Source organism: Bombus vancouverensis, chromosome 6, assembly GCF_051014615.1.
Source record: "Bombus vancouverensis nearcticus chromosome 6, iyBomVanc1_principal, whole genome shotgun sequence".
NCBI lineage: Eukaryota > Metazoa > Arthropoda > Insecta > Hymenoptera > Apidae > Bombus > Bombus vancouverensis.
In genome coordinates this window covers 10528633-10555227 of record NC_134916.1, presented here as the reverse complement: position 1 = coordinate 10555227, position 26595 = coordinate 10528633, and the positions used below count along the sequence as shown (strand labels likewise).

At 44.1% G+C, this 26595-nt stretch overlaps 1 protein-coding gene and 1 long non-coding RNA gene across 3 annotated transcripts in view; both read right to left on the bottom strand.

The window, feature by feature from the left end:
* Positions 1 to 26595, bottom strand: part of jing (AE binding protein 2 jing) — a 149218-nt gene that overhangs the window by 28934 nt on the left and 93689 nt on the right. The gene's annotated exons all lie outside the window — the stretch shown is intronic.
* Positions 20807 to 26595, bottom strand: part of LOC117155623 (uncharacterized) — a 38016-nt gene continuing 32227 nt past the window's right edge. The window contains exon 3 of the long non-coding RNA XR_004463957.2: positions 20807 to 21007. This is a non-coding gene — a long non-coding RNA (uncharacterized LOC117155623). The remainder of the gene's footprint in view (positions 21008 to 26595) is intronic.

The following is a 26595-nucleotide window of genomic DNA, read 5'->3' as shown; positions in this document are numbered from 1 at the left end:
TCTTCTTCTGCAATTCAATTAGAAATCGGCACGAGTCGTGAAATGTCAAACAATGACCGGGAGGCTCGAACTCGATATTAATTGAACCCTATCACGAAACTCTTCATGCCGACTCGCTTCGTTTCGCGTGCTCCTCGTCAACGCCTGCTGTTCTTCGGCTTCCCGTCGCGCCAACACTTTATCGTCGCATTAGCTCTTCCTGTGGGAGGGGAATCGAGGCCCCCGATATTTCGTGGCGGTTCTTCCTGAAAGCCGAATCTTGTCGAGGCTGCGCCGGTCCAAGCTGACTTTCGTTCCTCTACCCCGAAGTTCGTCTCGCAGCCCGGTTTTTCGAGCCACCGAATAGGAATAAAAGATCGCGCCTCGCCTCCCTCTATTCGTGCAGCGAATACAAATTTTCGAGCGACCGCTGGGAATATGGAATAAAGCATTTTTGCCTTTCCTTTATAACGTGATGACGGTGAAACGTAGAAAGGATCGTATTTCATGACCGCGATATGTATGTAACTTGATAACCGAGTCATAACCTTAACCAGAAATTTTTATACAAAGATCGCAGCGCAAACACGCCATAAGTACATATATATCTCTGTTGATCTACCGATTTTAACGTCGCTTTATAGACGAACGGCAATGTTTTAATGGAAAATGATCGAAGATGGAAAGCCTGGCTGAAGGTTGAATCGTTAAGAAAAACATATGTTTTTGTATGAATATGTTTGTAAATTACGAAGAAGATAGAAAGACGCACGTTCGGTCACAAGAGATTAAATAAAGGGAAGATTAAATAAAGATCAGAATTTTACGACGACCGTGCTGCGAAACATGGAAAATACGACTTGTCGCGTTCTGATTAGCCAGTTGATGCGCGTTTCCTCGCGGTTAACGGGTTAACAATGTGTCTGGAAATACGTAGTAACATCGTTAACGCGCAACGATCTCCTTTGGCACGCATTTCGTTCTACGTTTTACTCATTGCCCATTGTTCGTTGAAAGGCTGAGACGGCGGAAAGAGACAGTAACGACGGAGAATCTCACTTTCGGCGGATAACCGTTAGCGGAATCGCGGATACCTGGTAGGGGAGAATACACAGGTGTGCCAGCGAGAGAGAGGTGGGCGTACGAGTAGCGAGTATCCGCGGTCCACGAGAGCTTCGCACAGGTAACCTGTTATAACGGACGGAGACGCGTTTCTAAGAAACGTCTGGGTGCCCACGCGATTCGCCAGACCTACGAATGCTTTACTGTTAGGAATTTTGGAAATAGAGAAACATTTATTAAGTTGCAAGTAGATTATTGCACTGGCTGTTGCTCCGTGCACCGCTATAAGTTTGAAGGAAATTTAATAGTGCAGTGTCGTGGACAAATGGTCCAAGAAATATCGGGTGAACCATAAACAATGTCGCGAGAAAGCCTAAGGCCCGTCAACGTGTCGTAGGTCCTTCCATGGCCGCGGGCAGTTGCGGAACACGTACGTGGTGGGGCTGTGAGAAAAGGCAAAGGATGCTTAACCCCTTAACCTACGATTTACGTTCGAGAATTTTGGGCCGAAAACGTAAACAAGCTATTATATATGTCGGAGATGAAAGGACATCGGCACCTTTCTTTAGAATGTTCGAAAAAACCCAATACTCCAATCCAGATGTTTACGACAACGACATTTCAACAGTAAACGAAGAGATAGTTACCCGGGCACTTAAGGTTTACGACGGTGGGTTTGGGCTCGAGGTGACATAATGAGTCACCGAACGTACCCATGGTCACGGGAGGGACGTGTAATAACGGAAATAGGAAATAGTTGTGCAGCTCTTCTCAGAAACAGATTGACCCAAGGAATGGGAAAAGGACTATATAAGGGCAGTTTCATTTGGATTACGAGTTAGTTAGTTAGTTAGTTAGTTAGTCGTTGGGCGAATTGCTGATTGAGTTATCGAGAGAGTCATCGAACCTGAATTCGTTGTCATCAACATCTCGACCATCCTATCGCCGCTATTACTTGTAGCGGATATTTCATCGCGGACTCGTACACTCAGCTTTAAAACGCGAAAATTGCCTTCCACAGTTCTGACACACAGGTTTTCGACATATTTGTTTATCTTCGAAATCTTTCGATACGAGTCGAAAGACTATGAGTTCCAGATGGAACTTGGTATTGGGAAGGTTGTCGATCTTCGAATAGTTCGTCGATTCGAAAAATATTAAGATGAAAGTTATTAGACAAATACATGTCGCAGGTTTGCTGTAGCCTAATAGCACTGATATAATGGTATTAAATTAGAAATTAGATACCATTGATTTAATCGCAATTGCATTTAAGAGTTATCGACTTAAAATTGAAAATGCAGCGAAGAACGTGAGAAGCTTACGGGACACGCCACTTTTGATCCATTTCATCAATCCTTTATGAGATGGGAACGGTTAATAGAGCCTGGAGGATCTAAAGTTGAAAACAAGGAAAACGAGGAACTTTTCATTATTCCCGCGTCACGTCCAGGCCATTAACATTTTCCCCGTTTACCGGATGGGATTGTGACTCGAGACTCGCGAGTCTGCTGGAAATGAGTTTCGTAGGTTTCGTGGAAGAAGAAGGACGCGACTGAAAAGAGGAAACCGGCAGCCAGGGCGCGATTTCGCCAACTTTTCGCCGGGAACGCGGGAACCTCGCGTGTGTCCTCGCCATTAAGACCGATTTGAATATATCCGGAAAGAGACGAGGGCGCGGAGGGGCGTTGAAACGACCTCGAAAAGCTTCTCGTAAACGTTTAATCACCGTTCCTTCTAACGACCCTTCCATTCTACGCCCTCTTTATCCTTCTGCCTTCCTTCTAACTTAACTCGCGAGAATCGTCCCGTTATTGGCACATTTCATGCAAAATACCTTCGTTTCAAGGAAACTTACGAAGAATTTATCGACGGACGAGGAAAGGGCGACAAGATTTGTCTGGGAAGATCGTTTTCATTCGTTAACCCTTTCACGATCGAACACGAAACGAAATCTTTTTTTTATAAAATAATATCCCAAGCAAGATGTTTGTTGTTACAGGATGCTTAGAAGGGCGAGCAAAGCTCTGCGTAGATTCTATTTTTCTAAGTATATCGAAATTCGTTCGATGATAGTTAATTAACGATTCAAATGTATGTTCGCGCCTATTATATTTCGTATCGGGCTCAGAAGGGGAATATATGCCGTCGTGACAATGTGCGTCGTGAAAAGTCCGGGGGAAGCAACCCGAATAGCTGGTAGGAAAATGCTGAAACGAGATACAAAGGTGGCTGTGTATACGAAAGCACCGGGGAAAACGAAGGGCGAGACTTAATCCTTTTACGAAGGTAGAAATAACTTGGACTGTGTGGAGGGTAGTCCCTCGGGAACTCGTGATGCCACCCTACAAAATTGACCTTTTTGCCGCGGCAAACATTCTCTTCCGCGGCCACTGTACGCCTTTGTCAATTATTCCTGGGGAAAAAGGAACGCGTAAATTGAAAAACAATTTCTCTTAATTACAACCTTTCGCTTGCAACGTCTCGGAAAGATATGGCAAGTATCGCAACAGACTTTTATCTATCCAACAGAATACTAGATTCTGTAATGCGTTTCTTTGCAATTCTTCGAAAGGGTGTCAAAGATCTTGACCCTTTTACGTCAGATTTATTTAAACAACGATAAATGTATGCGTTATTTCCTTCCATTATCTTTTACAGATAGCTAAGTTATCTAAATACATCAAGCGATATATTTGATTCGTCATTTGAAAGGTCTTCTTCGTTTATCCAAAAATTCAGGTATATGTATGTCGGAGATGGAAGGACAGCGGGATTTCCCGTCCGGAATGTTGGGAAAACCCCAATACCCTAGTCCAGACTTTTACCATAGCTGCACTGAAGTGATAAAAATAAGGAATAGTTTTAATCTTCCAATCTGACTTTATGACGATGGGTTCGGGCCCGAAGTGACATAGCAGGTCACTAGACGTAGCCATGGTCACGGGAGGGACGTGTACCTGACAGAGGTATGAAATGATTATACGGCTCTCCTTAAAAACAAAGATTGACCCGAGAAGCGGGGACAGGAGTATATAAGGGAGTTTGTTAGTTAGTCGTTGGACGAATTACTGATTGAGTTGTCGAGAAGTTACCCGAATCGAGTAGTACGTTGATACTCGTCCTCACGTGGACCGTGGATTCGTTATCGAACCTGAATTCGTTGTCACGCATCATCTCGAACATCCTATCGCCATTACTCATAGCCTCTTGTAGTGCCCACATTCGTACTGATAAATATTAGCCAACGAACTTTGAATTATCCAACGATCAGTTTCAAATAAAACTCTTCCAACCATTGGAACAATTGATAAAACAACATCGATAGTGAGAAAAATACTTTTACAATCTGAAATACACGACGTTGATGCGACATTTCTGTCGTGTCGTGAGATGCTAGCAATCTATTAATTTGTATGATAACGAAATATTTCTCTTTACTAGAGATTCGTGTTCACTTTTCTTCTACTTAACGTAACCATTTTCACTTCGTCAAATATAAATAGGTTTTCTACACGGTGTTTACGAAAATGCAACACGAAAGAACGAACGAACTTATTACGCAACCAAATAGAATTTCCAGAGCAAATGTTCGCGGTGAAAGATGCAGCGTCCGCTAAAAGTAAGGTCAGAGTCATTGCGCGAACCGGCCAGATAAGCCACGATACGTACGCGTAATCGCGGGGGCTTGGCTTGTTTCTCTCCTTGAGAACCAGCCGTGGTTTCTTTCCTGACGCAACGCCGGGAAAGTTAATCCGAGTCGTTAGCGCTAATTTAACCGGTACACACGCGAACACACCGGTCGCGAACGGAATGCGTTTCTCTAGAAGCTCACGCGTTCAGCGAGTGAAAAACGCTGCGTTCCTTCGCCGAACGAATCTCCGTTAGTCGAGGCATTACTTCTGCGTTCCGTTGAGTTCACCGAGTTGTTCCAAAGAACGTTCCTCGGTTCAAAGCTGCGAACAACGCGGTGTTTTCTTCTTTCCTCTGGATACAACCGGAGTTACAACATCGCTCCGTATATCTTCTGTATATATCGCGTCGTTCCGTGTGAAGATCAGGCGAGGAAAATACGAAAAGTCCGTTTTCGTTGACTTTCTAATTTTAGCGTCGCTCTTTATGGTTATCTAATCTGTTAGAATCAAAGACGTAACACTGGTTATGCAACTGATAAGGCGTAATTATCGAGATGAACGATATTTTAATATCTTCGAATTCAAATGCCGAATAATTCAGAAGCCGAATATTATTATACAGTTCCGGCAGTGGCGATACAACCGGACAGTAAGTTATTATATAAGTGAAAAAGTAAGTCGAAGATGTAGTATAACGTTTTCGCGTGCAAGGCGTCGTGTTTGAAAAAATCGAATTTGCGAATTTGACGAGTATATTTTAATTTGAGAAGCGAACGGGAATAAATAATCGACAGGAGGTTGCTGTACACGTGAAAACAAGTAAAACACGTAGAATAGAATTTTTTCGTAGGACGTTTTGCTTCCGAGAAAAGTAAATTTCCAACTATTAACTAAGCGCGTTCAAACTTTATTTTCTCGAATGCGAAGCTTAAAACAGAAACACTTCCCATATAATCTCCTGCTATTCGTATTCATACGTAGTCTGCAATTATCCAAGTTTAAGTACGCTTGATAACTAACCGCAAAAGTTTACTCTGCTACACTTTCCACTTATTTTTTCACCACTGTCACCAACCACCGTCGTCGAAGCAACCTGTATACAAAGACGAGACTTCTATTACAACGTTGAATTTTCCGTTTCTCTTACAATTCTACGCTCTTCGTCTATTTCTGTGTAACTTTCAAACCATACAGTAACCACCGAAGATGGCAATAATTTTCCAATCGTTTATGGATAACCTTCTTTCCTGCGAACGTACTTACGAAAGGAGGCGTGCAGAACGCGTAGAAAAATAGAAAGTTGGCCGTTTTGAAAGGAACCGTGAAAATCGCTACTTTCGATGTAAGCGTGCTTTCTTCGAACACGGTGGCGTACCGTGGCAACGCAACATAGTCGCGAGCTTGGGTAAGATCGAAAATGTGGGAACACGCGAGCCAGTCGCAGAACGACATTCTCGAACCCGACGCACGTACGTATTCGTGTGCGTGTCACGAGCGTAAAAAGCCCGTTTATGCGCTGTACGTACAAGGTAACTCGACACGAGCTATATAAACCAATCAACGAGAGATAAGAGATAAGTCGGTCGGCCGAGTCGCGTAATAACTCGTTCGAAATGAACCGAGGCCGCGCTTTTTCCGCGGTACCGCTCGCAATTCTTGGCCGCCGGTTTACGACCGACGCTCGCCAACAAATTGCCACTGGGACAAACAACGTTTGTTCCTGCGCAGGAATCTCGTTAGTCGGCGTTTCGAATGAAGACGTTAGCGTATAGAGAGAAGACGGCGATTTTGGTAGAGATTTTAACGACCATGGACATCGTTCGTTAGTCGGCCGAAGCGATACGCAACTGCGATTGCGTGCTCTCGCAACAGTAAGATTACACCTTCCACGAACTGTGCGCCACGATTGATGGAATTCGAATGTCGCAGGTATATCGAGGGAAGAATTTTTGTTGCGCGTTTTCTTCCAGCGTTCGTGATTTTTGGTGATTACGATTTGAGAATATCAATGCCTTTTTCCTGGAAAGTTGGTGAAATCCCGGTATACACAGGCGGTATGTTTGTTCGAAGGATCAAGTAGAAATATCCTCGGTTCCTTTGCCAAGCGATGTCAGCTCTTCGCACTATCGACCATCGTCGCTCGATACGGTCAAAATTGACGATCCGTAGCTTTAACCAGTTAAATAGGCAATTTTCCTTCCTTCCTTCTTCACAGAATGCCACGTATACAGATTCGATCAGCCCTAACGCAACAGGATATTCGTTTCTACGTTTCTCTGGACAATGGAGAGGCCGATTCCGATCCTGCAGCTCTAGGCTGAATAACGCAGGTACCGAATACATCCTCTGATCAAACAGTTGATTTCTTAGGAAATCCACTCTTAGAAATCTACTGTTATTTCTTAGGAAATCTACTTCGTTTATCGGTCTTTATCTATGAACAAAGTTCTCTAACAGGCGTTACGATTATCAATCGCCAATTGAAATGCCGGCTAATGCGCTGATAAATAGATAAATACAACGGGTCGACATGGTCGCCATTAAATTAATCAGAGCTATAAATCCCGCGGGAAAATAATTATCGCGCCGGGGCAGAATTATCGCGTGCAGCTCGCGCGTATCCCGCAAAAAGGACTATCAAGCTCGATTTCGATGGCCCTTTCTTTATAAACACGTTATTCCGGTCTTCCCCTTTCTCCTCTGCCCCCTCTCTCATTCTCTCTCTCTCTCTCTCTCTCTCTCTCTGTCTCTCTGCGATCCCATCCCAGGTTTCGGTCCCTCTACGATATCCAACTGGCTCGTGGGTCGCCAAATCGAGTGTGTTTCGGCTCGACACACTAACCTTGTCCCAAACTTCGCGCGTTGCGACTCGCCGACCGACCAAAGCAACGAAAGCAACGATGGACTTGGAAGACAGAGAAGGAGAAAGAGAGAGGATCTGGGAGCGAGGAAGGAAGCGGCGGTGTCATTACTCCGTGGGTTCGAGAAGCAGTCCGTAAACCCCTCCCATTGCCGCCCCTGCCGCAAAACTTCCGCGCAAGTTCATTGTCGTCAGGACGAACCTTGCCATTGGCCGGGATATTCAGCGCGCCAGGGACGGGCAGGTGATCCGGAAGACCCGCGTCAAGAATCAACGAATGCACGCGTTCACGATCGCTTTGCTTCGATCGGAATCCGATTGTGTTCGAAGCAGCCGATTCGTAGGGGCGAACTTGGAATACTTTTTCTAGTTAGCCAGCGACGGTTCACGCGAGAGAAATTCCAGCGTCCAGGGGCAAGAGGATAGGTTTAAAACGTGAGATTTTAGGCTTGTTAACTCGTACGTTTGGTAGATGTTCGAAATGCTGGCAAAAGAGCGCAGCAGATTTAAACTGACAGACGGAGGACGCTTCTCTAGTCGATTGGAAGAAATGTCTGGAATTTTGAAAATAGTACTTCTGCAATTAATTTATCAGAATTCTGATACACGTCCTGACGTAAATAATAATACTTACGTTCGTTAAAACTTCTTCCCTAATTTCGCGAGTATCGTTCGTCTTTCAAGTTGCGAATTTTTCCTTTCAACAGGGCTACAAACTAAGAAAGTAAAATGTACCTTCCGAGCATACGAATTACCAAACCTCGGAAATTCTATATTCCGTGTACTCGCCCCCTTTGCACGTAACATCCGTCAAATTTCATTCCTACCAGCCACGGATATTATTCGGAAACACGCCCCGAGCTTTCTCCCGTTTCATTCTAACGCGTGAACAGGAGCTGGGTCGGTGCCGTGGATCAGAGACCCGGAGAATTCAAGGTCTCGTAAGGTGAGAATCTAGTTCCTGTTGCGAACGACATGCATCAGGTTTTTGACGCATTCGCTAACTGGTAGCAGTTGGAACGCGGACGAGGGAAGAAACCGCATTTAAAACCGCAAAACGATACGCAGCCCGGAACAAGGTTTCGCTCAACGAGTTCTACAAACGGACTCTAACAAAGAATCGTCCGATTCTTCCGTAAACGAGGGACCGACAGGCCCGCGAACAGACGAGGGGTAGTTTCGAAAATCCGTAAGTGGATCGCGCGATATTTCCAGTCCTCTTCTCGCTGGAATAGTCGCGAGCGTGGGCGTGTAGTTAATCACACGCGAATAAACACGTTTCCTCGTACAATTCTCGTTAGCGACGAATTGCTCGTTAACTCGATTTCGTAGCTTCCATCGATGCAAAAGTGCAATCGTGCATGAGAGCCACTTGCGATTTAATTTTCCACCCTTCCGCGTAAATGCGTAAACAATATATCGAGAGACATTCGGTGTTGGAAGAAGGAACGGAGAGGCGGCAGATTATTAGAGTGAAATGTCGGTATGGTCGGCCGTGGTTCGAAAAAATTAAACAAACAATTTTTATTAAATCAACGGTTCGACCTTCGCCGACATTCGTTCGATTCGATCTATCTCGTTTAATTTCAATTTATCCGCGTCGCAAACATTCAAGCAACACACGCCATTCGAAGATCTTTAAAATACCCAACCTACGCTGTTTCTTACAACACGTATATCTCATTTCTTTTGTTTCGTACAAACGTGCATTTGTCATACACGTAGGCATTGTATCGTTATCACACCGCGTTTATCACTATTATTCTTTTATCTTATTACTAGCTGTTAGCTGTGCTAACGATTTGGTATTTCGTTCATCGAGACGACTGATTCGTCTAAACGATGATTAATACCGGAACCGAATGAATATTCCGATAATAGAAGTGCCTGTTATTCCTGAAGATAGAAAATTCATCAACAATGAAAGTATTAACGAAGAATTTGAAAGCTTATTCCCAGCTGATACGGATATTTCAATGTACTTGTCATTAAAAAAAAAATCCTCCTAAATTAGAAGAATGAGCGATTATTTCGCCGAAACTATGACACGGATAACGGAAACAAAGATAAAGAGTAGAAAGCAGAGATAGAGAGAAAGCAGGGAAACAAACCCGTGCATTTATTAGCCTGTCGGCTATGCAAATATCCTGTCGGTTGTGTCTCTCGGAACGACAACGAACGTATCCGACTAAAAATGAGAAAGAAGGTAGAGCGAAAGGGACAAGATTTGCAAGGTGGATATTTCGCGATAGTTCGGTCCCTTTTAATCCCTCAACGCTCTTTTCATCCCTCTTTTATCCAATCGATGGAAAACGATCGATTCTTCCTTTCGAGCGGAATTGTTTCTTCACGTGCAAGAAACACTGACGATTAGATGGCGGATTTTTGTGCACTCATGGAAAGTTTAAAAACGCAAAAATACATACAGCAGAGAAAAAGCACATGGGATTTAACGTACGAAACGAATCTCTGCTTGCATTGCGTTTGTTTGGTTGTGTTTGCAAATCTACGAATCGCGTTTAAATTGTAAAGATAAGAATATCAGTTGCGTTCAGTCGTATTTATAAAAATAATAATAATCTTCGTAAATCGGAGAGTAGAGGGAAGCAATTGCGTTGGAAATACGCTCGGTGCTAGAATTTACCTTGGAATTTACAATTCTGTACACCATCGGATTACGATAAAGGAACTCGTGCAAGGAAGTGATTTATCTTACGACGAGTTAAATACTAATTAAAGAGAATAAAATCGTATCGTTCTCGGAGCAATTGAAAAGACAAAAGAGCGTGGATATAAAATCGCAAGGAATTGCTGTCTGCGATTGAGAAACGAAATTCGAGGACGCGATAGCACGCCGTCGACCAGTCGATCCGAGTCACGTTGCCAATACAGTAAATAACGGTGGCGACGCACGACGACTGCTTAGAGAAAGGAAGTTACGTTTCCTCAGTTTCGTATCCATGGTCTGGGCATGCCTCGAATTCAGAATTACACGGGGTCAGGACCCGGAAGATCGTAGATAGCCCTTGAATTTCCAAGCACGCTAAACCTGATCACAGGATGGATATCTTCCTGCCGTCTGTCCATCTTTCGCTTCCTTCGACTAGACTTCCTCGGACGAACCATTCTTTTCTCTATTCCTATTTTTCACGCCATGTACGAAATGACACGTGAATTTCTGTCTGAAGACGAGAACGAGCAACATCGAGCACGAGGAAAATAGAACGGAAGGTTCGAGCAGCTCCGTCTAATTACGTATTACCAGTACAATTCAAATTTATTCAAATATAGTCGTGTCTGGTGACCTCGACGGTATCGGCAAAGTAATCTGGCGATTACGTGAATAAAGAAATACAAGAATTCTGCTTTCCAGGTTCATCCGTGGTAAAGAAAAAAATGTCATATTCGAAAGTGGAAAGTTCGTTGCTACGAATATTGGTCGATTATTCTCGATAAGTTGATCTCGTTAGTGGCTAATTGAAACGATTTAATCGCAAACTAGTCGCAAACTACGTAATTTGATTTTGAGTTAGTTATCCTTGACTTTTGTAGGTTCGCTGAAATTGCTGGGAAACGGTGCCACTTCTTCGATCAAGCGAGCAATATTGCACGTTTCGCGAACGACATGCAAGCAGATAACAAATAAATGTCGAACTTTACGAACTGTTCTCGTACGCTAACGAGAACGAACGATAACAATTTCACGAAATTCAGTTCGAACGTCGAAATCGTCGCATCTGCCAAACGCTACCGGTCGAACTCCGTTACGTTTATGCTCGAGCACATGGCTCCTTCTTGGGGAAATTGTAAAGGGCAGGCGCGATGCTGGTAAAAATAGAAAAAAACCAGAGACGAGGAGGAACAGCTGCTCTTCCTTAAAACTGCTCCGAAGGAAGATTCGGCTCGGGATATGGTGGGGGTGGGGTTTTATTGGTTTAGGGTAGTTGGAAAAACGAGGGTACGTTAGTGCATTGTTCCGGCACGCCGGTGAAACGCGATCGAACGTTCAGCAACTCGTAGGTAGTTAACTGGTAATACGATCGAACGGTTTCTGCTTTCCTTCTAAATCTTTCCTTCCTCCGCTCTTTCTAATTCCTTGCCTCGCTTAATCGTTGGCGAACAAACCACAGTTTTCGCCCTCCGACCATTTCTTAAAATTTAGTCGCGGTTCATTCGTCAGAGAATTTTCAAATTGCGGTAGAAAACCTCGTTCGTAGGAACAACTTAAGGCCGAGCTTTGGGTTTACGGACTCACAGCGGGACTCCATTGTGCAAACTCGTAAGTGCACCGCTATTGTCCGAACTAATCGAGTGTAAACTGGGTTTGTAAGAACATGTATTGCTATGACTAATATATGCGATTTATTTGTGTCTATTTATGAATAAATTCCACACAGAGTAAGAACACGGCGCCACGTTTTCTGTAGGGCAGCAGTTTTCAAATCTACTATCTTATCAATCGCGTGTTACCACAATCGCGTCTTCCCTGTTGTAGTATTTGTACGTCGAAGAAGGAACAATTAGATACGGAAATAACATTACCAATTGACTTTTCCGAAAATTATCTTCTGTTATCCAAACTGATAAGAATTGGAAGGAACAACTAGCGAACCACTATCGTCCATTTAGCGATTATTTCTTACGTATCTCTATTTACAATATCGTATTTGCGTTGACGAATATTTTCAATACGCACACATCTACATTGATCGCAAACACGTTTGGTCACGCGTCTAGACGACACGACATAAATTAGGTTCGTAGAAATTCACGACCCCAACTTTGACTACAGTGATAATAAAAATAAAAAAATAAAAAAAGTAAAACGTACTTCATAACCATACCACAATCCTAGACGATCCTGGCAGAATTCTATCGTCGGCAAGCAACGCGAGCATCAAGGAACGAAGCACGCTTTCGTCCACCCTTTTATGTGGCGCGATCGATCGGCGGGACAACTCGTGGCAACCTTTCGAAATGGTTCACCCTCCTCGGAAACAGCTGGCTCTCGTCATCCATCAACAGGGTGGAAATCGTGGAAACTCGCAGCAGACGAACCTCCCTGTGCATCAACCTCCGTTTCCAACGTGTTTCGCGCGTTTCGTTCGTAACCTCGCCGTCACGTGTTTCGCGCAAGCCTTTACGCCTTCACAATCCCGCGCTCTCGTTCACCTTGTTCACGATCACGACGAACAAGAAACTCGATCTTAATCACGGTTTAAGTCACAGAATCCAAGAATATCAACCGTATTCTCCGTTAACTGGAAGAAATATCCATCGTATGCTTCATCGGTCGAAGAAAATAACGATCGCATCCTCGGTCATTCGACAAAAGTATCAACCGCGTCGTTCCTTCGTCAACCGGAGCAAATGTTGACTAACCCTCGTTGATTAATTGGAAAAACATCTCTCGTGAAAAATAGCGTTCACGAAGCACCAGAAACACGACCGAGACAACGAATGGAAGAGTAGGCGACGAAGAACGAAGTCCAGGACGAGTCACAAAGTTCAAAATATCACACTTGTCTCTTTCCTTGCTTAGAGAAAATAGTTAAAAAAAAAAAAACACTGGCCACGAAACACCACGACAACAAATAAAACTAGCGCGACCGAAATTATAGAGGACGAAGAGGTACACTGTGCCGAAGAGAAGAGACGCTAGATCGATGCTAGAAAATCGTAGACACGTCGACACGACCCCTCGACGGGTATCTATCCCACAGCGGGGCACGAGGACGACTGGAATGGAAACCGAATTGTAGGGGTCCCTTCGAGGTGCGTACGTGACGGGGTGAAGAGGGTTTCCCAGCAATGGCTGCGGCGAGGGGAGAAGGGGACATGCCAAGGGAAGGTTAGGAGGGGTGGCGGTGACTGAGAGGGTCCGTTTATCCTACGGTGTCCCATAGGATCCGCGTTCCCTTCTCCGCAGTTTGGTACGCGTTGACTCACCCTGAGCGTAGCCAGCCTCAGGTAGAAAAACCTGCGACCGGCTCTCGACCGAACGGGAAACAAGTTGTATACGTCGAGCGGGCCCCGACAAATTTGTCCGGAATTTCTCGGGCTAAAATTGGAACGCAAATATCCGCCTCATTGTCTTCCGACCGGGGAGAACTAATAGTGTGTACTTGCGTAAAGAGTCTTTACGACGGTAATTTCGAAGGAGGATTCTGACGGACGGTTGTCGTCATTGTCTGGGAAAATGTTTGAGCAGGCCAGTGAATACTTCGGAGAAGAGAATGAAGAGATTGGCTGGAAAATCTCCTTCTCGGAGTTTCGTTGATCGAAATGAAAAACGAGACGATAGTGTACGAAAGCGTAGAGAAAGCATGGTGTCCTATTTGCTCTTTCTTGAACTTTCGTCAAACGTGCGCTCGTTGAGGAATTTAATTAACGTGTCGGATCGGTGCGTAGTAATTTCTTCGATACCGTTTACTGTTAGGTTGTTCGAAAAGTGTCTTTCTTTTACAGACACGTCTTTTACAACGATGCATCTTTATAGAAACATGACGCCTAATCTTTATTTATAATATTTATAAAATAATATAAAAGACAAAAAGGTTGTGCATTTCCTCATAAAACGAAAGAAACTTTTCAGACGACCTGATACATTTTCGTCTAGCAATAGATACGCCACGCTTCAAAGCCACGCAGATCAATTCCACGAATCGGTAGAGCAGATAAGCGATAACAAATGTTGCTTATCAGAATTTCTCTCGTCTAACGTTTTGTTAGAAGTTTTGGCATTACTTTTTGACAAGGTGGATATCAATTATGCGGTTAAGAATAACGAAAGCGCGGACTGAAGGATAACGAAGAGAGATAACGAAATATGTAAACTATTTAAAAGTAAAACTGAAAATCGAAAGAGAATCGAAATTTTACACGGCTGCAAGTCGTTGAAGACCTACGATTCCCATTTCTATGCAGCCTATCTTCTTCGAAACGATTCAGATTTCGAAGACACCGGGTATATACGGTGGCAAAGCACGACAGCTCAGATGAGGCACCGTTTCGAACGTGCGTTACGTAGCTCGGCTAGTCACTGCTAGTTGAAAGATCGCAGCGAAGCGGAGGGCTAGCAAGAGGAACAGTAGAGGGCTACGAGCAGAGAAAAAAGAGAGACGAAGAGGAATAGAGCGAAAAAAAGAGAGGACGCGATGAAAGTAGCGCGAGGAGCGCGTACAGACGAGCAGGCACGCACGTGCGTAACGACGAGCACACTCTACTAATGCAACGCGGTTCGCTCGTTTCTAGCTTGACGTAACGCAACCGCGTTTCCGGTCGCCCGCGATCGCTTCCGCTCGCCTACTTTTTTCCCCTCCTATCCCCTTTCACCGATCCGTTTATCCGTCACTCGCGTCGCTTCTTCGCGTAAATCACGCGCGACCAACACCGACGCACGTGCGAAAACAAATAGCCACGGTACGAGTTAGTCGCCTTGGTACAGTGTTTCCCGATCGTTTTTAAAACTCGACCCTGTTTTCCCGTCGTATCCCTGATGGATGGCCAGAACGATAAAAGTCAGAATTATTAGCTCCGTCTACTTGAAGCACGATGTAAGATCAAGCGTTGGATTTTGACTATACAATAATAAGTACTAGTAGACAAAGTACAATTCTCAAGAGAGAATGTCAGGTAAAAGAGCGGAAGGGAAGAGCAGTTAAGTGGTAATATCCATGTTGTAAGTAAAGAGATTAGGAACGTAAGATTTATTACTGTACGTAAGTATACCTGAGACAGCTGCTTTATCAAAATCTGTCTTGTATTCTTTCGTCCGTAGACAAGAAATGTACCCATAGTCAAATAATTTGCGACCCTTCCTTTCCTTTATCGGGTGTCATAACCATAAAACAGGGCTGCTGCTACCTGACTTGTTGGATACACAAGTACCGGGAAAGTAGCCGGGAAAATGAAAATTATGAGAACAAGAAATACAATTATTTCCGAATATATAATAGAACGGAATATAATTGATGCATAGGACAACATCAAACTATATACTGGTAGAGGAATGCAAATTAATAGAAATGAAAGGAAAAGCATTAAAAAGAGCAGCGAGGTACGAGGAGAAAGCCCTAGAATCAAAAAAGGAATTAGTAAAGTAGTGCATAAAGGAAAGAGAGAGAGAGAATGGGGCAATGGCGAGGAAGGGAAAAGAGCAAGAAAGAGAAAGAAGTGACTAGAAGAGGTAAGAAAAGGAGGGACGCAAATAGATACAAGAGAGGAGCAAGAAAGGATGATAGCAGACCAAATTATAGAAGAAAGGAGAAAGAGAGAAACAGAAGAGAGGGGGAAAAAGATAAGGGAATCCAAGTATAACATACACTACAGAAACATAGCCAAAGAGAAATTACCAAAGTACGAAGGGAGGATGAAGTGGAAGGACAGAAGAATACTGGCAAGATTCAGATGCGGAAACGAGACCAAAGCAAGGGAATACTGAAAAGAAGAGGGGGAAAAATATGTAGACTATGCAGAAGGAAAGAAGACCTAAGACGTGTAATAGAAGAACGTGAAATAACGGGAGGACCAAAAGACATAGGAAAAACGCGCAACGAGACTGGAGAAGGTTTGGCAGAACCGAAAGCAATAATAGAGAAGAGAAGGGCAAACGACAAGGAGGAGGCACAACAAGGAGACTAAAGACCAAAGTGGCAATAGTTGTTAATTTATAGTTCCTAATGCTTAGTTTTTAGAGGTAGAATAAGCAAGGTAGTGCAATGGAATAGAGTAGAAAAGAGGGTAGACATGTAAGAAGGGAATTAGATGTAAAAGACGTAAAACAAACTAAACGATAATAATAATTGATGCACAGATTAAAACGACGACTGATCGATTCTCCTTCCTATCTTAGCGATCTCGATTTCGATATCGAAAATCGATGGAAATAGAGCGATTGCGTTTCTCGCGACATTTTTCGAATTGCATCTTCCACGGTGTTACAGTTTCACGTTGTTATTCGTTGAAGCAGTGTCCACAAGAAAATTATACAACGATCGTAAAATGTTTACGCATATCGGCCGCGAACATGTTTGCCGACGAGTGAACGTGTCGGAACGTATTCCAATACACGAGGTCGTTGAACGACGCAGTGAAAATTATGGGAATTCTCACCTGCCTCGAGTTTCATGGATAAAGGACTCGGGGGCAATCGAGGGCAGTTTCTTCGGGGTGGACGAGTCTCAAGAAGGTGTAGCAAATACCAAAGCGGAGAAAGCGGCAAGGAGATGGGAACTAGAGAAAATTTTCTTTAAAGGTCGTTTCGAAATGAAGCATTTTTGAGGATTCAAGAGCACTCGACGATGTTTGCACGGTCGACCGATCGTCCTACGCGAAATGTATATTTGAGAGAATCAGGCTGCCTCCGCGGTCCACGCCGGAACGTGTCGATTTATCTTCTTATCGACTGGTTTTGTCGTTGGCTGTATTCGCGTAACAACGAGATTAAATGGCACTCGAAATTGCGCGGCTCTCGATTCGATCGATCGCGAAGCAGTGTTTATTTGCTCGATTAGTAGTCTTCTACCCGCGCAAACGGAAACGAGGTAACGACGCGCCGCACCATCGCTGCGTGTTGAACATTCCATCTCGGTGGTTCGATATTTTAAACGCGTACGGATTCGGCATTTTTATTTTTCATACGATTAAACGCGAACAGATTTAAAATAAAAGTCACAGAAGAAATGGTAACCTGCAGTTTTTCCCCTTTGCCGGAACGGGATTTTAATGGGCTAAAGTATACCCTTTTAGTCAGCAGGTGGTATAAAACTCGGAACGTGCTTCAAATGGATAATATAAACGCTTCGTGGCATAACATTATACTTCGTAAATGGATTTTACCTCGATTATTATATCTTCGAGAAAAATGGAACAAAGGAGCTCGTTAATGCGCCTGTACACGCAACCATTTATTATTTACGCTTGCGAACGTGTACCGTGCTTGGGAAGACGCAACGTCTGGCCATATGCTACGCTTTGTTTTCAAACGCTTTTCACACGAACTGTAGCACATCGCGGTTCGAAAGTCGATCGCTACGGAATATAAACATACCGAGTTGCCTACCATCGTCCACAGTCCTCTGCGAACTACTTTACATATCTTTCTATTCGCAACGAACGCGATACATCGTCGAGGCGGAAGCATTTCTCTTTTCTTTCTTTCTTTCCTTCTGCTGGTGACGTTATTTTACCGGTAGTTACGCGTTTATCTCGAGAGAATGATCGAACGCTTAGAAAGAGAACAGGGAAAGACACGACACGAAGCAATCGCGCCACGCGACTAATTTCCATACCGCCCTCGTCACGAGCTTCGACAAACTGATCCACTAAATGGGGATTAATTAGGGGAATGATTTCGAGGCAGAGGGTCCTTCGTTGTCCGAACTTTCGACCAGCGCGTTGAAATCGCGGACTGGTCTGTTTACTCGAGGAGGGTGTCGATAATTGAACAGGGTGTCGAGGGAAATCTTTTTCACCCTCTACCGTGTAACCTCTCCGCGTAATTTTTGGCGAAATTTTTGGTCGAATTACGGTGCTCTTCGATATTAATCGACGCGCGCGTTTAGTTCGCTGGTTTTTGAAATATCTTGCAGACGAAACCGATATACAACGAGCCTGAGTGAAACGAACAGATAGGTCCGAGCTGTTGAACGTTCGATTCGACAGCTTTCACCACAGGAACGGTTCTTGTCGTTTTCGAAGGAAACGAACGAATATTCTAATTTCTACGATTTCTGCCCGATCTAGTTCAATCTCTTTTTTAACGAAGTACCGTTACCTTACGTTACGACGTAAGTTTACGTTGTTCGGTTATCGATGATCGCGTAAATCTGTTCCGGTTAAGGTAAGTTTACTACAAGGCGCGTAAAGATATACAAATTTGAAATACGTTCTCTAAAAGCGACGGGGCTGACGTTCGAATTTAGGCGAAACAACCCTTGACACACGGCGCCAAGATCGAAAAAAGGTGCACCCTACGAAATCATTGCGCTTCACGACGAACAATCGTCAAGACGAAACGATTCCGCGTTTCAAGGTATTCCATCGATCTCCCACGAGGTATAGCAGGCAAAACCAGCAGCAAGACCGCTGTATAAACACAAAGGGGTTTCCCCGGGGGGGGATGAAGTTGCTATGAGAGGGTGGCGCAGAGATTCTGCGGTCCTTTATGCCGGCGTTCTGCTAGGGCAAGCCCGGAGAATGCACGAATTACCGTTCGATTTGTAAATCAAACATTGACGCGACCGTGTGCAGACGCCGCTGGCACGGCCACCGGATGAGAGTGTTTTATCGCCTGATCGATGCTGGTTTCGCGGCGTTAATTCGACTAGAAAGCGTGGCACGATCGACTTCCCACCGAGACGAGGCAACGATTATTCCGTAGCGAGTCCTTGCGCCACCGAAAAGTATACCATAAATTTTCACGCATTTAAATCTAAAATCTAAAGATACGGAAACGCACAGATGCGTGTAATATGCACGTAATACGCAAATGTTTTTCTTTAACGTTACTTTCTCAGTTACGATCTTTAAAAGCCGAGATGCAGCTTTTTACGATCCTCGGATTCTATATGCACGTAATTATTGTTTCATCGTAACGCGTTAATCGCTTTCGGACTGCGGGATACACAAAATTGCACGAGATATACTTGGCGAAACGAATCTCTATCTAGATCCTACCTTTTGTATAAAAAAAGATCAATGACCAAACTGGATCTTCTTTCGAATCTCATTCGCGACATTTTCCGCTACGTGTTACGATATTGACTTAAATCGAAATAACAGCACGAGATGGCTCGTCGCGATCGATATCGCGGCCGTTTTCTCAAATTACGTCATGAGAACGATTATCGGCATCGATCTTGGCCAACGCGTACCTCCTATTTCCGTGTCTGTTAATCTTCGAGTCGGTTTATTTTTCTTGGCCTTCGAAAGTTTATCAACGCGAGCGCAGACCGAGTGTTTGACAAGATAAAAAGCCTGTTGACCGATGCACGCTTGGAAAACGAAACAATTTCGATGGAAAGGCATGCGATGCTCGTGGCACGCGAGAATTCCCTCGCTGTATATTTTAATAATAAATCGATATCGGTTATTCGAGGCACAAGCGCTTCCGCCGCTGGTCTTCTTCGCGCGTTCCTTCAACCCCATCGCCGCATCGCAGCTCCTTATCGCGCCACTATGCTGGCTTTATCTCGAGGGATGAGGCTCTTCTATGCATCGTAGGGAGAGAACGAGCGAGAAGAGCGTTGATTAAAATTTCAACAACGCCGACACGAAGTTGTCAAAGGGTTGTTGGCCGAGCGGCGCCGGAACGCCAGGCGCGGGTCACTCTAAGTAATTAAAGCCTCGTTTCTATTCCGTCCCCTGCTGCCCATCGTTTTCCGAGGTGTTCTTTCCTTCGTCCCGAATCTCTGATTTATACGAAGAGACGGAATCGCGAAGAAACTTCTTTGGTTCGGTTGCGCTCAGGAAAATGGGCAAAAATTGCTAAATTCCAAGCTTCGTGTATCTTCCAGATAAATTCGACACGAAGGGAATTATGACTTTGACCTACTTTCGCTTCCAATTATCGTATTTCTATCGTTTCGAGAAGCATCGTCGATGTCGAAGCCAAAATCTTATCGATTTGACGCGCATAGTAAAATTTAAGCACGCGCAAATTGTGCGTATCGCTTTAAATTATTCTCAGCATCGTAGCTCATTTTCCGTCGTGTTTTTACTGCGCGTACCATTACACCGCGAACGTTAGAAACCTACGTAAACTCGAAGATTCGAAAATAAAGATAAATCAAACGAGAAATACTTCGCGTATATACGTTTCTTCCAAAATATTCATACGACGAATATGCCGCATTACACGTTGCAGTTTGGGATCGTACTTTTACCGTTTGTATCATCGCTGTCACTAGCAAACGTTATTCAAACATATAAAATTAATCGATAGACAATTGATATGTAATATAACGATTATAAAAATAATTCAAACGTTACGTTCACGCCGAGGAATATTGTTGAAAATTAATTAAATAACTGTGGAAAGGTCGGGAGATATCGGAGATTACGACAACGAGTATGTACATACTTACACACTACATAGAATTGTGGAAAAGTGAAATAGGAGGAACGTTCGCGTTGGTTCGGCAAAGCGTTAATTTCAGCAGCCTCGGAGCGCGAACGAGACGAACGAGCGAGTACAAACGAATGAAATTATCCGCATCGATGGCCAGGAACGCGATGCGCTTCCTGCAACGAGCCGTCGACTTACGACTCGGCTCGTTCTCGTCCAGCCGGTCGAGGAACGGGACACGGAGCCGATACCAACGCGAACTGGAGTCACGGAAAGCTGCGGAAAAACCGGCTACGCGCCAAAGTTCCGAGCGAGAGACGCGTTCTCCGCTGATACTTGCAGGCAAACAGCAATTTGCCGTAATTGCGTGGCGCCGTGAAAGACTCGAGCTTGGATGCTTACCTGCAACAGAAACCAAAGGGGAAAAACGTTATTGGCGTGACGATGAAAAAAGCGAAGAAGAGTCGCGTGACAAAGTGGAGGGAACGAAAAACGCTTTGCGAGTCACGGCATGCGAATCGATGCCATTCACCGTCCCGTGTTTCTCGCGTTTTCGCCAATACGACAAACGATCTCGTAAAATAAACCGCGGAGAACGCGGTCTTTAAATACTCGGCTTAAATTCTACGTGCACTGAAAAATTTTCAATTGGTCACGCGTTGGATGGTCGACCACTTTATCGAGTCCAGTCTGTGTTTCGACTCGACATTGAGTCAATTTGTTTTTATCAGATTTCCCGATGCTTTCTACGAACAACGCTCTTAGTCATCGAGGTCAGAATTCCTCCACGTTGGTTATCCATGACCTTTCCTCTTCTCATAATATATTCGTGTATCTATACTCATCGAGAATCCGCACGACACGCTAGGCTGCATTCATCGAAGGGTTCACGATGCTAAGTCAAATAAATTCTCAATCTCATAATTTCCTCGCGAACATCTTCTTTCGTTAACTTTGTCTTACCGCAAAATCGCGATAATGGCGTGTATGATATACGAGATCGGGCTACCAGTTAATTGATACCGGCTGCAACGATATTTCCAAACCGGTGCAAGTGTGACAACGACCATACCCAAATCCACGTCATTCCGTACTATCTGACAGCGAACCGTTAAGTTCTGACCTTTGCACATGGCCCAACATTACGCTTTCCCCATTACGTAGGGCAATCAGGATCCTCCCCTTGCCCCTCAACACCTACAAATAAAACAACATATAAGAAGTGCAAGCATTCGACCACGAGGCGAGTCTTTGGTCTTTAGTCTTGATTCTTGAGTCTTGTGTACAGTTTGGCCCTGATTTGAACAACTATTTTAACTTCGCTACTTTATTGTAATATTATGCTTAATCATTTTCGTGAATAAAAGCCTACGAAATTATAAAAGCACGGTCAACTTATTGCTCAGCTACTCCTTCTTTTATCATTAATTTTACGTGACACAAGCCGCGCCATACAAGGCGAGAAGAGAAGCTGAAAATCGTGGTTCGACTATTGGATAACCGTCTCGGTCGCGTAAGCACCGAGAAAACGCGTGGAAATTTTAATATCTCGCGACATTGCTATCGCGATAACGACGCGTGACGTATGCCTGATAAGATCGAGCTGTTTCGCTGGCGAGTCGTTCAATGTAATTGGTAATCGACGAACGTGAATCGAAAATAGGAACGATTAGGAGCCGAAAGAACCGCGACCCCTTTTTCTCGCGCTGGCTTTTCATCGAGACCCACTAAAGGGAAAAACAAACAGTCGAGCAGCAGCCCTTTCGCCCCGGCGGGCCAGAGGGAAGTGTTTTTGTCGGTGTCGTTTCTCGTTTCGACCACGAAAAGGATATACGTGGACGCTCATCCTGTCACAGAACTTTGTTTTGCCTTTGAGTCCTTTAGGCGACGTGGGTGGTCCTTCCTTTCACGGATCCTTTTCTCCTTTTTCCTACCGTGATATCGTGGAGCGTACCAGACGAAAGACGAGTTTGGTGATACGAGAAGGATCCCTACCAGTTCTGGAACCGTACGGTTGGAACGATAAATCGCGTTAGTGTGTTATAAACGCTAAAATAATTTAGTTTAGCTGTCAGGATCGTCGACAGACAAAGGCAGGAAATACGCTTCGGAACGAAGTTTCCCGAGGTTTTACTTTAACAGAAATAACTTTGTCGTAGGATCCTGCCTATTTCGACCGTGCAGAGACGTAAAATGAAAAAGCGATAAGAGATATATCGTAATACGTAATGTCTAATAATAAATGCACGTGTCGAATCGTATTTTCCTTTCGCTAGATCAACGATTGCTAATGAATACGTACGAGAATTCGAACGCGCGATTGAATTATCGAGAAATATTCCTCCACGCTTTGAAAGATAACCTACGAATAGATAGAAATCTTTGACGCTGTAACCGAGAGCGAGTATCGGCGTAAGAAACCAGCCGAGTCGTAATTTAGTGTACGTCTGGACGAGCTTTAATCGAAATGCCAGAGACTATTGGTGGAAATGTCGGCTGACAAATGAATAGTACACCGAGGACCGATTGTCTGGTCTGCTAGATCCCCTTCTATGACCGGAGATACCTGGTAATCCATACGATTATTACTCGCTAGGATATCCAGGCTCTATTGTTCGCGCAACACCTTCGCTCCGCGGAATAGATTTGTCAGCAAATTCGTACAATAGCTCCGCCTTTCGAGCCAGACCTGGCCCGTTCGACCTCTCGTCGAAAACAGATGGAACGCTGACCCTTCTTACTTAGTCAATACCAATGATATAAAATTAATCTCCGAATATCTCGTACACGCAGACTGGCGAAAGCATTGTCGAGTCTCGCGACAGCGCTAATTTTCAAAATATTTCTAGAACGCATCGTATGAGCGTAAAAGTTTCCAGTGGTAAGCGACGAAACATCTTCGTAACATGGGCTTTTCGTAACATTAGAGTCGAATAGTTTTTCTTACGAAAAGAAGAAAAAATTGTTTAATTCGAGGGGAAAGAAACGAAACAGAAATTTGTATAAATCGAGGGATAAGCGATTCGTACGATACGAACCTATTTGTTGGTTTTTCCAACTATCTGACCCTCAATTCGTACAGAATGTCCTAGTAATTATGGTGCAATTAGCAAGCAGGTGATTTAATACGAAGATATAAATCCTCCTAATAAATTAATCGTGATATAATCAAGAAGGAAGTGATTTTATTAGGGGAACTTATTTTTTCACATAAAACCACCGCCTTGTTGATCGTACCATGATTACCAGTACGTTCTGTATAATAAGAATTCACGATCAGATAAGCAAATTCAATCGGTAGGAGACCATTTAATCCTCTCAATATCGATGGAAATGGCGATGTAACGCGACTATACGATGTACGTAAAATTTCAAGAACTACCTGATGTTCGATCAAAACGCATAATGTTACGTGTTTGATTAAAAACCGTGATAGAACGATATCATAGAAACGAGTATGTACGGAACACGAAAGAAGAAACTGTCTCACGCGTGTGTAATCATTTTACGTAAATTTTATGTGTAGTTATTTACTCGTTAGTTAATACCACGTACGATGGATTTAAAAACAGGAAATATCAGGTTGTCCGGAAAGTGTCTTTCTTTCGCAAACGTGTTTTTCACAACAATGCACCTTCGTACAAACGTGAAACCAAGTCTGTGAAATGTTGTTTATCTCAACAGAACAAAATGGATCGTACGTAATTCGATGAAATAATATAAAACAAAAAACGTTGCGTGCCTGTTATTTCCTCATAAAACGAAAGAAACTCCTCGGACAACCTAATACATACGCAATCGCTCACGTGTCATTGCAAGCTTTAATAGTCCACGCTCGTATGGGCGCAAGAATAAAACAGTCGATCGTTCACTAATTGAAATTTCGTTTGAATAAAAACGATATAGCTGTACCGTGGTCTATAAAGAAAGGAAGAAACAAAAGCAGAAGCATGGAGTTTGGCGCGCAAAGGCAGCACGCGGCATGGCACCGGTTCTGGCAACGTGTAATCGAAGCAAAGGAAGGGACTCGTTTCCTTCGGGCCTGGCCGCGATCTCGCGGATATTACGTCGCGTTATATCACGCGCGCGAACACGACTCGGCCTCGCTTTCGACGCTCGCCTTTCCTTTTCTGTTCTGTTCCCTTCCTTTCTTCGGAAGGATCCGCGGCACCGAACACGGGCCGAGCAAAAATCAGGAGCAGGTTGCACCGGTATCCTTATTCGCGAACGCGCGCCGGCTAAACGAGTTTTAAAGTGCCGGTTTTATTGTCGGCAAAGCGCGTACAGCAACTCCTTAAGCGGCTCAGCCAACGACCAGGATATCGCTCGCTTCGACGAATCCTCGGAATCGTTCGCGTTCGAATCGCAATTTAACCGTCTATCGCTCGATTGCCACGCCAATCCGTGCTAGGACGTGGAACATTCGGATTCGCGACGCTTCGCGTTACGAAAGTATCGTGGCAAATTAGCCGTATTGAAACGTAGCGTTTCGTAGTTTCCCGTCTCGACCAACTCTCGCAATCGTGCGAACTTTATCAATTTATCGCTCGATCACCACGCCAGGCAATGATAATTTTCGAAACGTTAAGATTCGCGGTATTTCGTGTTGCGAGAGTATGATAATTAGACACGGATACGTATGCAAATTCGTATTTTTAATACACAGAAACGAAGCAGTCGAATTCAAGTGGAACTTATTTCGCCGAGCAGAACCGTACAACGAACGATATACGTATTTTCCACGTTTTCCACATTCTTCTATAATGTTCTTGTAGCATTGAATTCTCTGGAAACTCACAAACAGCCGCAGGGCAATCGTGGTTAACTAATCGAAACGAGATATATATACCATGACATTTCGCTATGTAGTCCAATGTTGCAATTTGCACTGCTTCGCGTTGCAAGGATATCGTGGCAGGTTGGTCGAATCGAAACGCGTTAAGCCGCCGTTTCGAAACGTATCGATGTTTCGTCATTGGAAAATGATCTTTTTCAATGTCTTCTTCCTCCTCTTTCTATGGGAACACGGTAAAGATATCGGAGCGGACAGGTTCGATATCCTCTTTCCAACCACGGTATCGCTCGTTTCGTGAAAGGATAACGAAGAGGTTCTTCCGCGCGATATCGAGAAACGATGTTTTCGAGGAGAACGCCTCGATACCACGCCTACTGCAAACTCGCGCGACCCACACGATTCACCTTTCTGCTTTCTGCTTTCTACTCGGTAGGCAAACAGCGATAGAACGTGAATTCTAAAATCGCTATCTCGATGTACGAATTATTTTGAAAAATAATCTTCCACTGATCACAGCGATTCGTTTTGGAAAACGCGAAACAAAGAACGTTACGTGCAGTAGTTTCCATAGTCGTAAGTTACAGGACACCTACTTGTCATCGGTACATTTAGGATAGATATAAATAGATACTTTAATCGTACAATGTTCCTTTATTTTTTCACTCAAAGTACACGAGATTGATTTTCCTAGGGGCAATTATAATACAAGCAAATTGGACGATGTTGTGTACCGACGTGACGAGTAACGCAACCTGTAGGTTGCCTTAGGGAGGAAATTACGGAAACGTATTGTACTAAAATTATAAAGATGGCGGAAAAAACACAAGTACGATTTTGCCCAATTTTTTCACTCTAGCGTCACTTTACGACTAACGCTTAATATCAACGATCGCACTGTATTTCAAAGACTTTAGCGATCCTATCGTAACGAACCTTGCGTTAAAAACTAGCAAGTGTTCCATAACTTCTAGACAGAAGCGTATGTACCATCGTTACATGATGCGTCGAAAGATAAATTCGATAAGATCGATAAGATCGACGCCGACGGAACGACACAGAACGTGCAGCTTGGTGGAAGGTCGAAAGTGCATCGACTCCGGCCGGTGCACCCGTGAGACGGTCTTTAATCGAATGCAAATACGTGCAAGTTCGTCGGTCGGCTGAACTGTACATGGCACGACGGGAATCGGAGTGG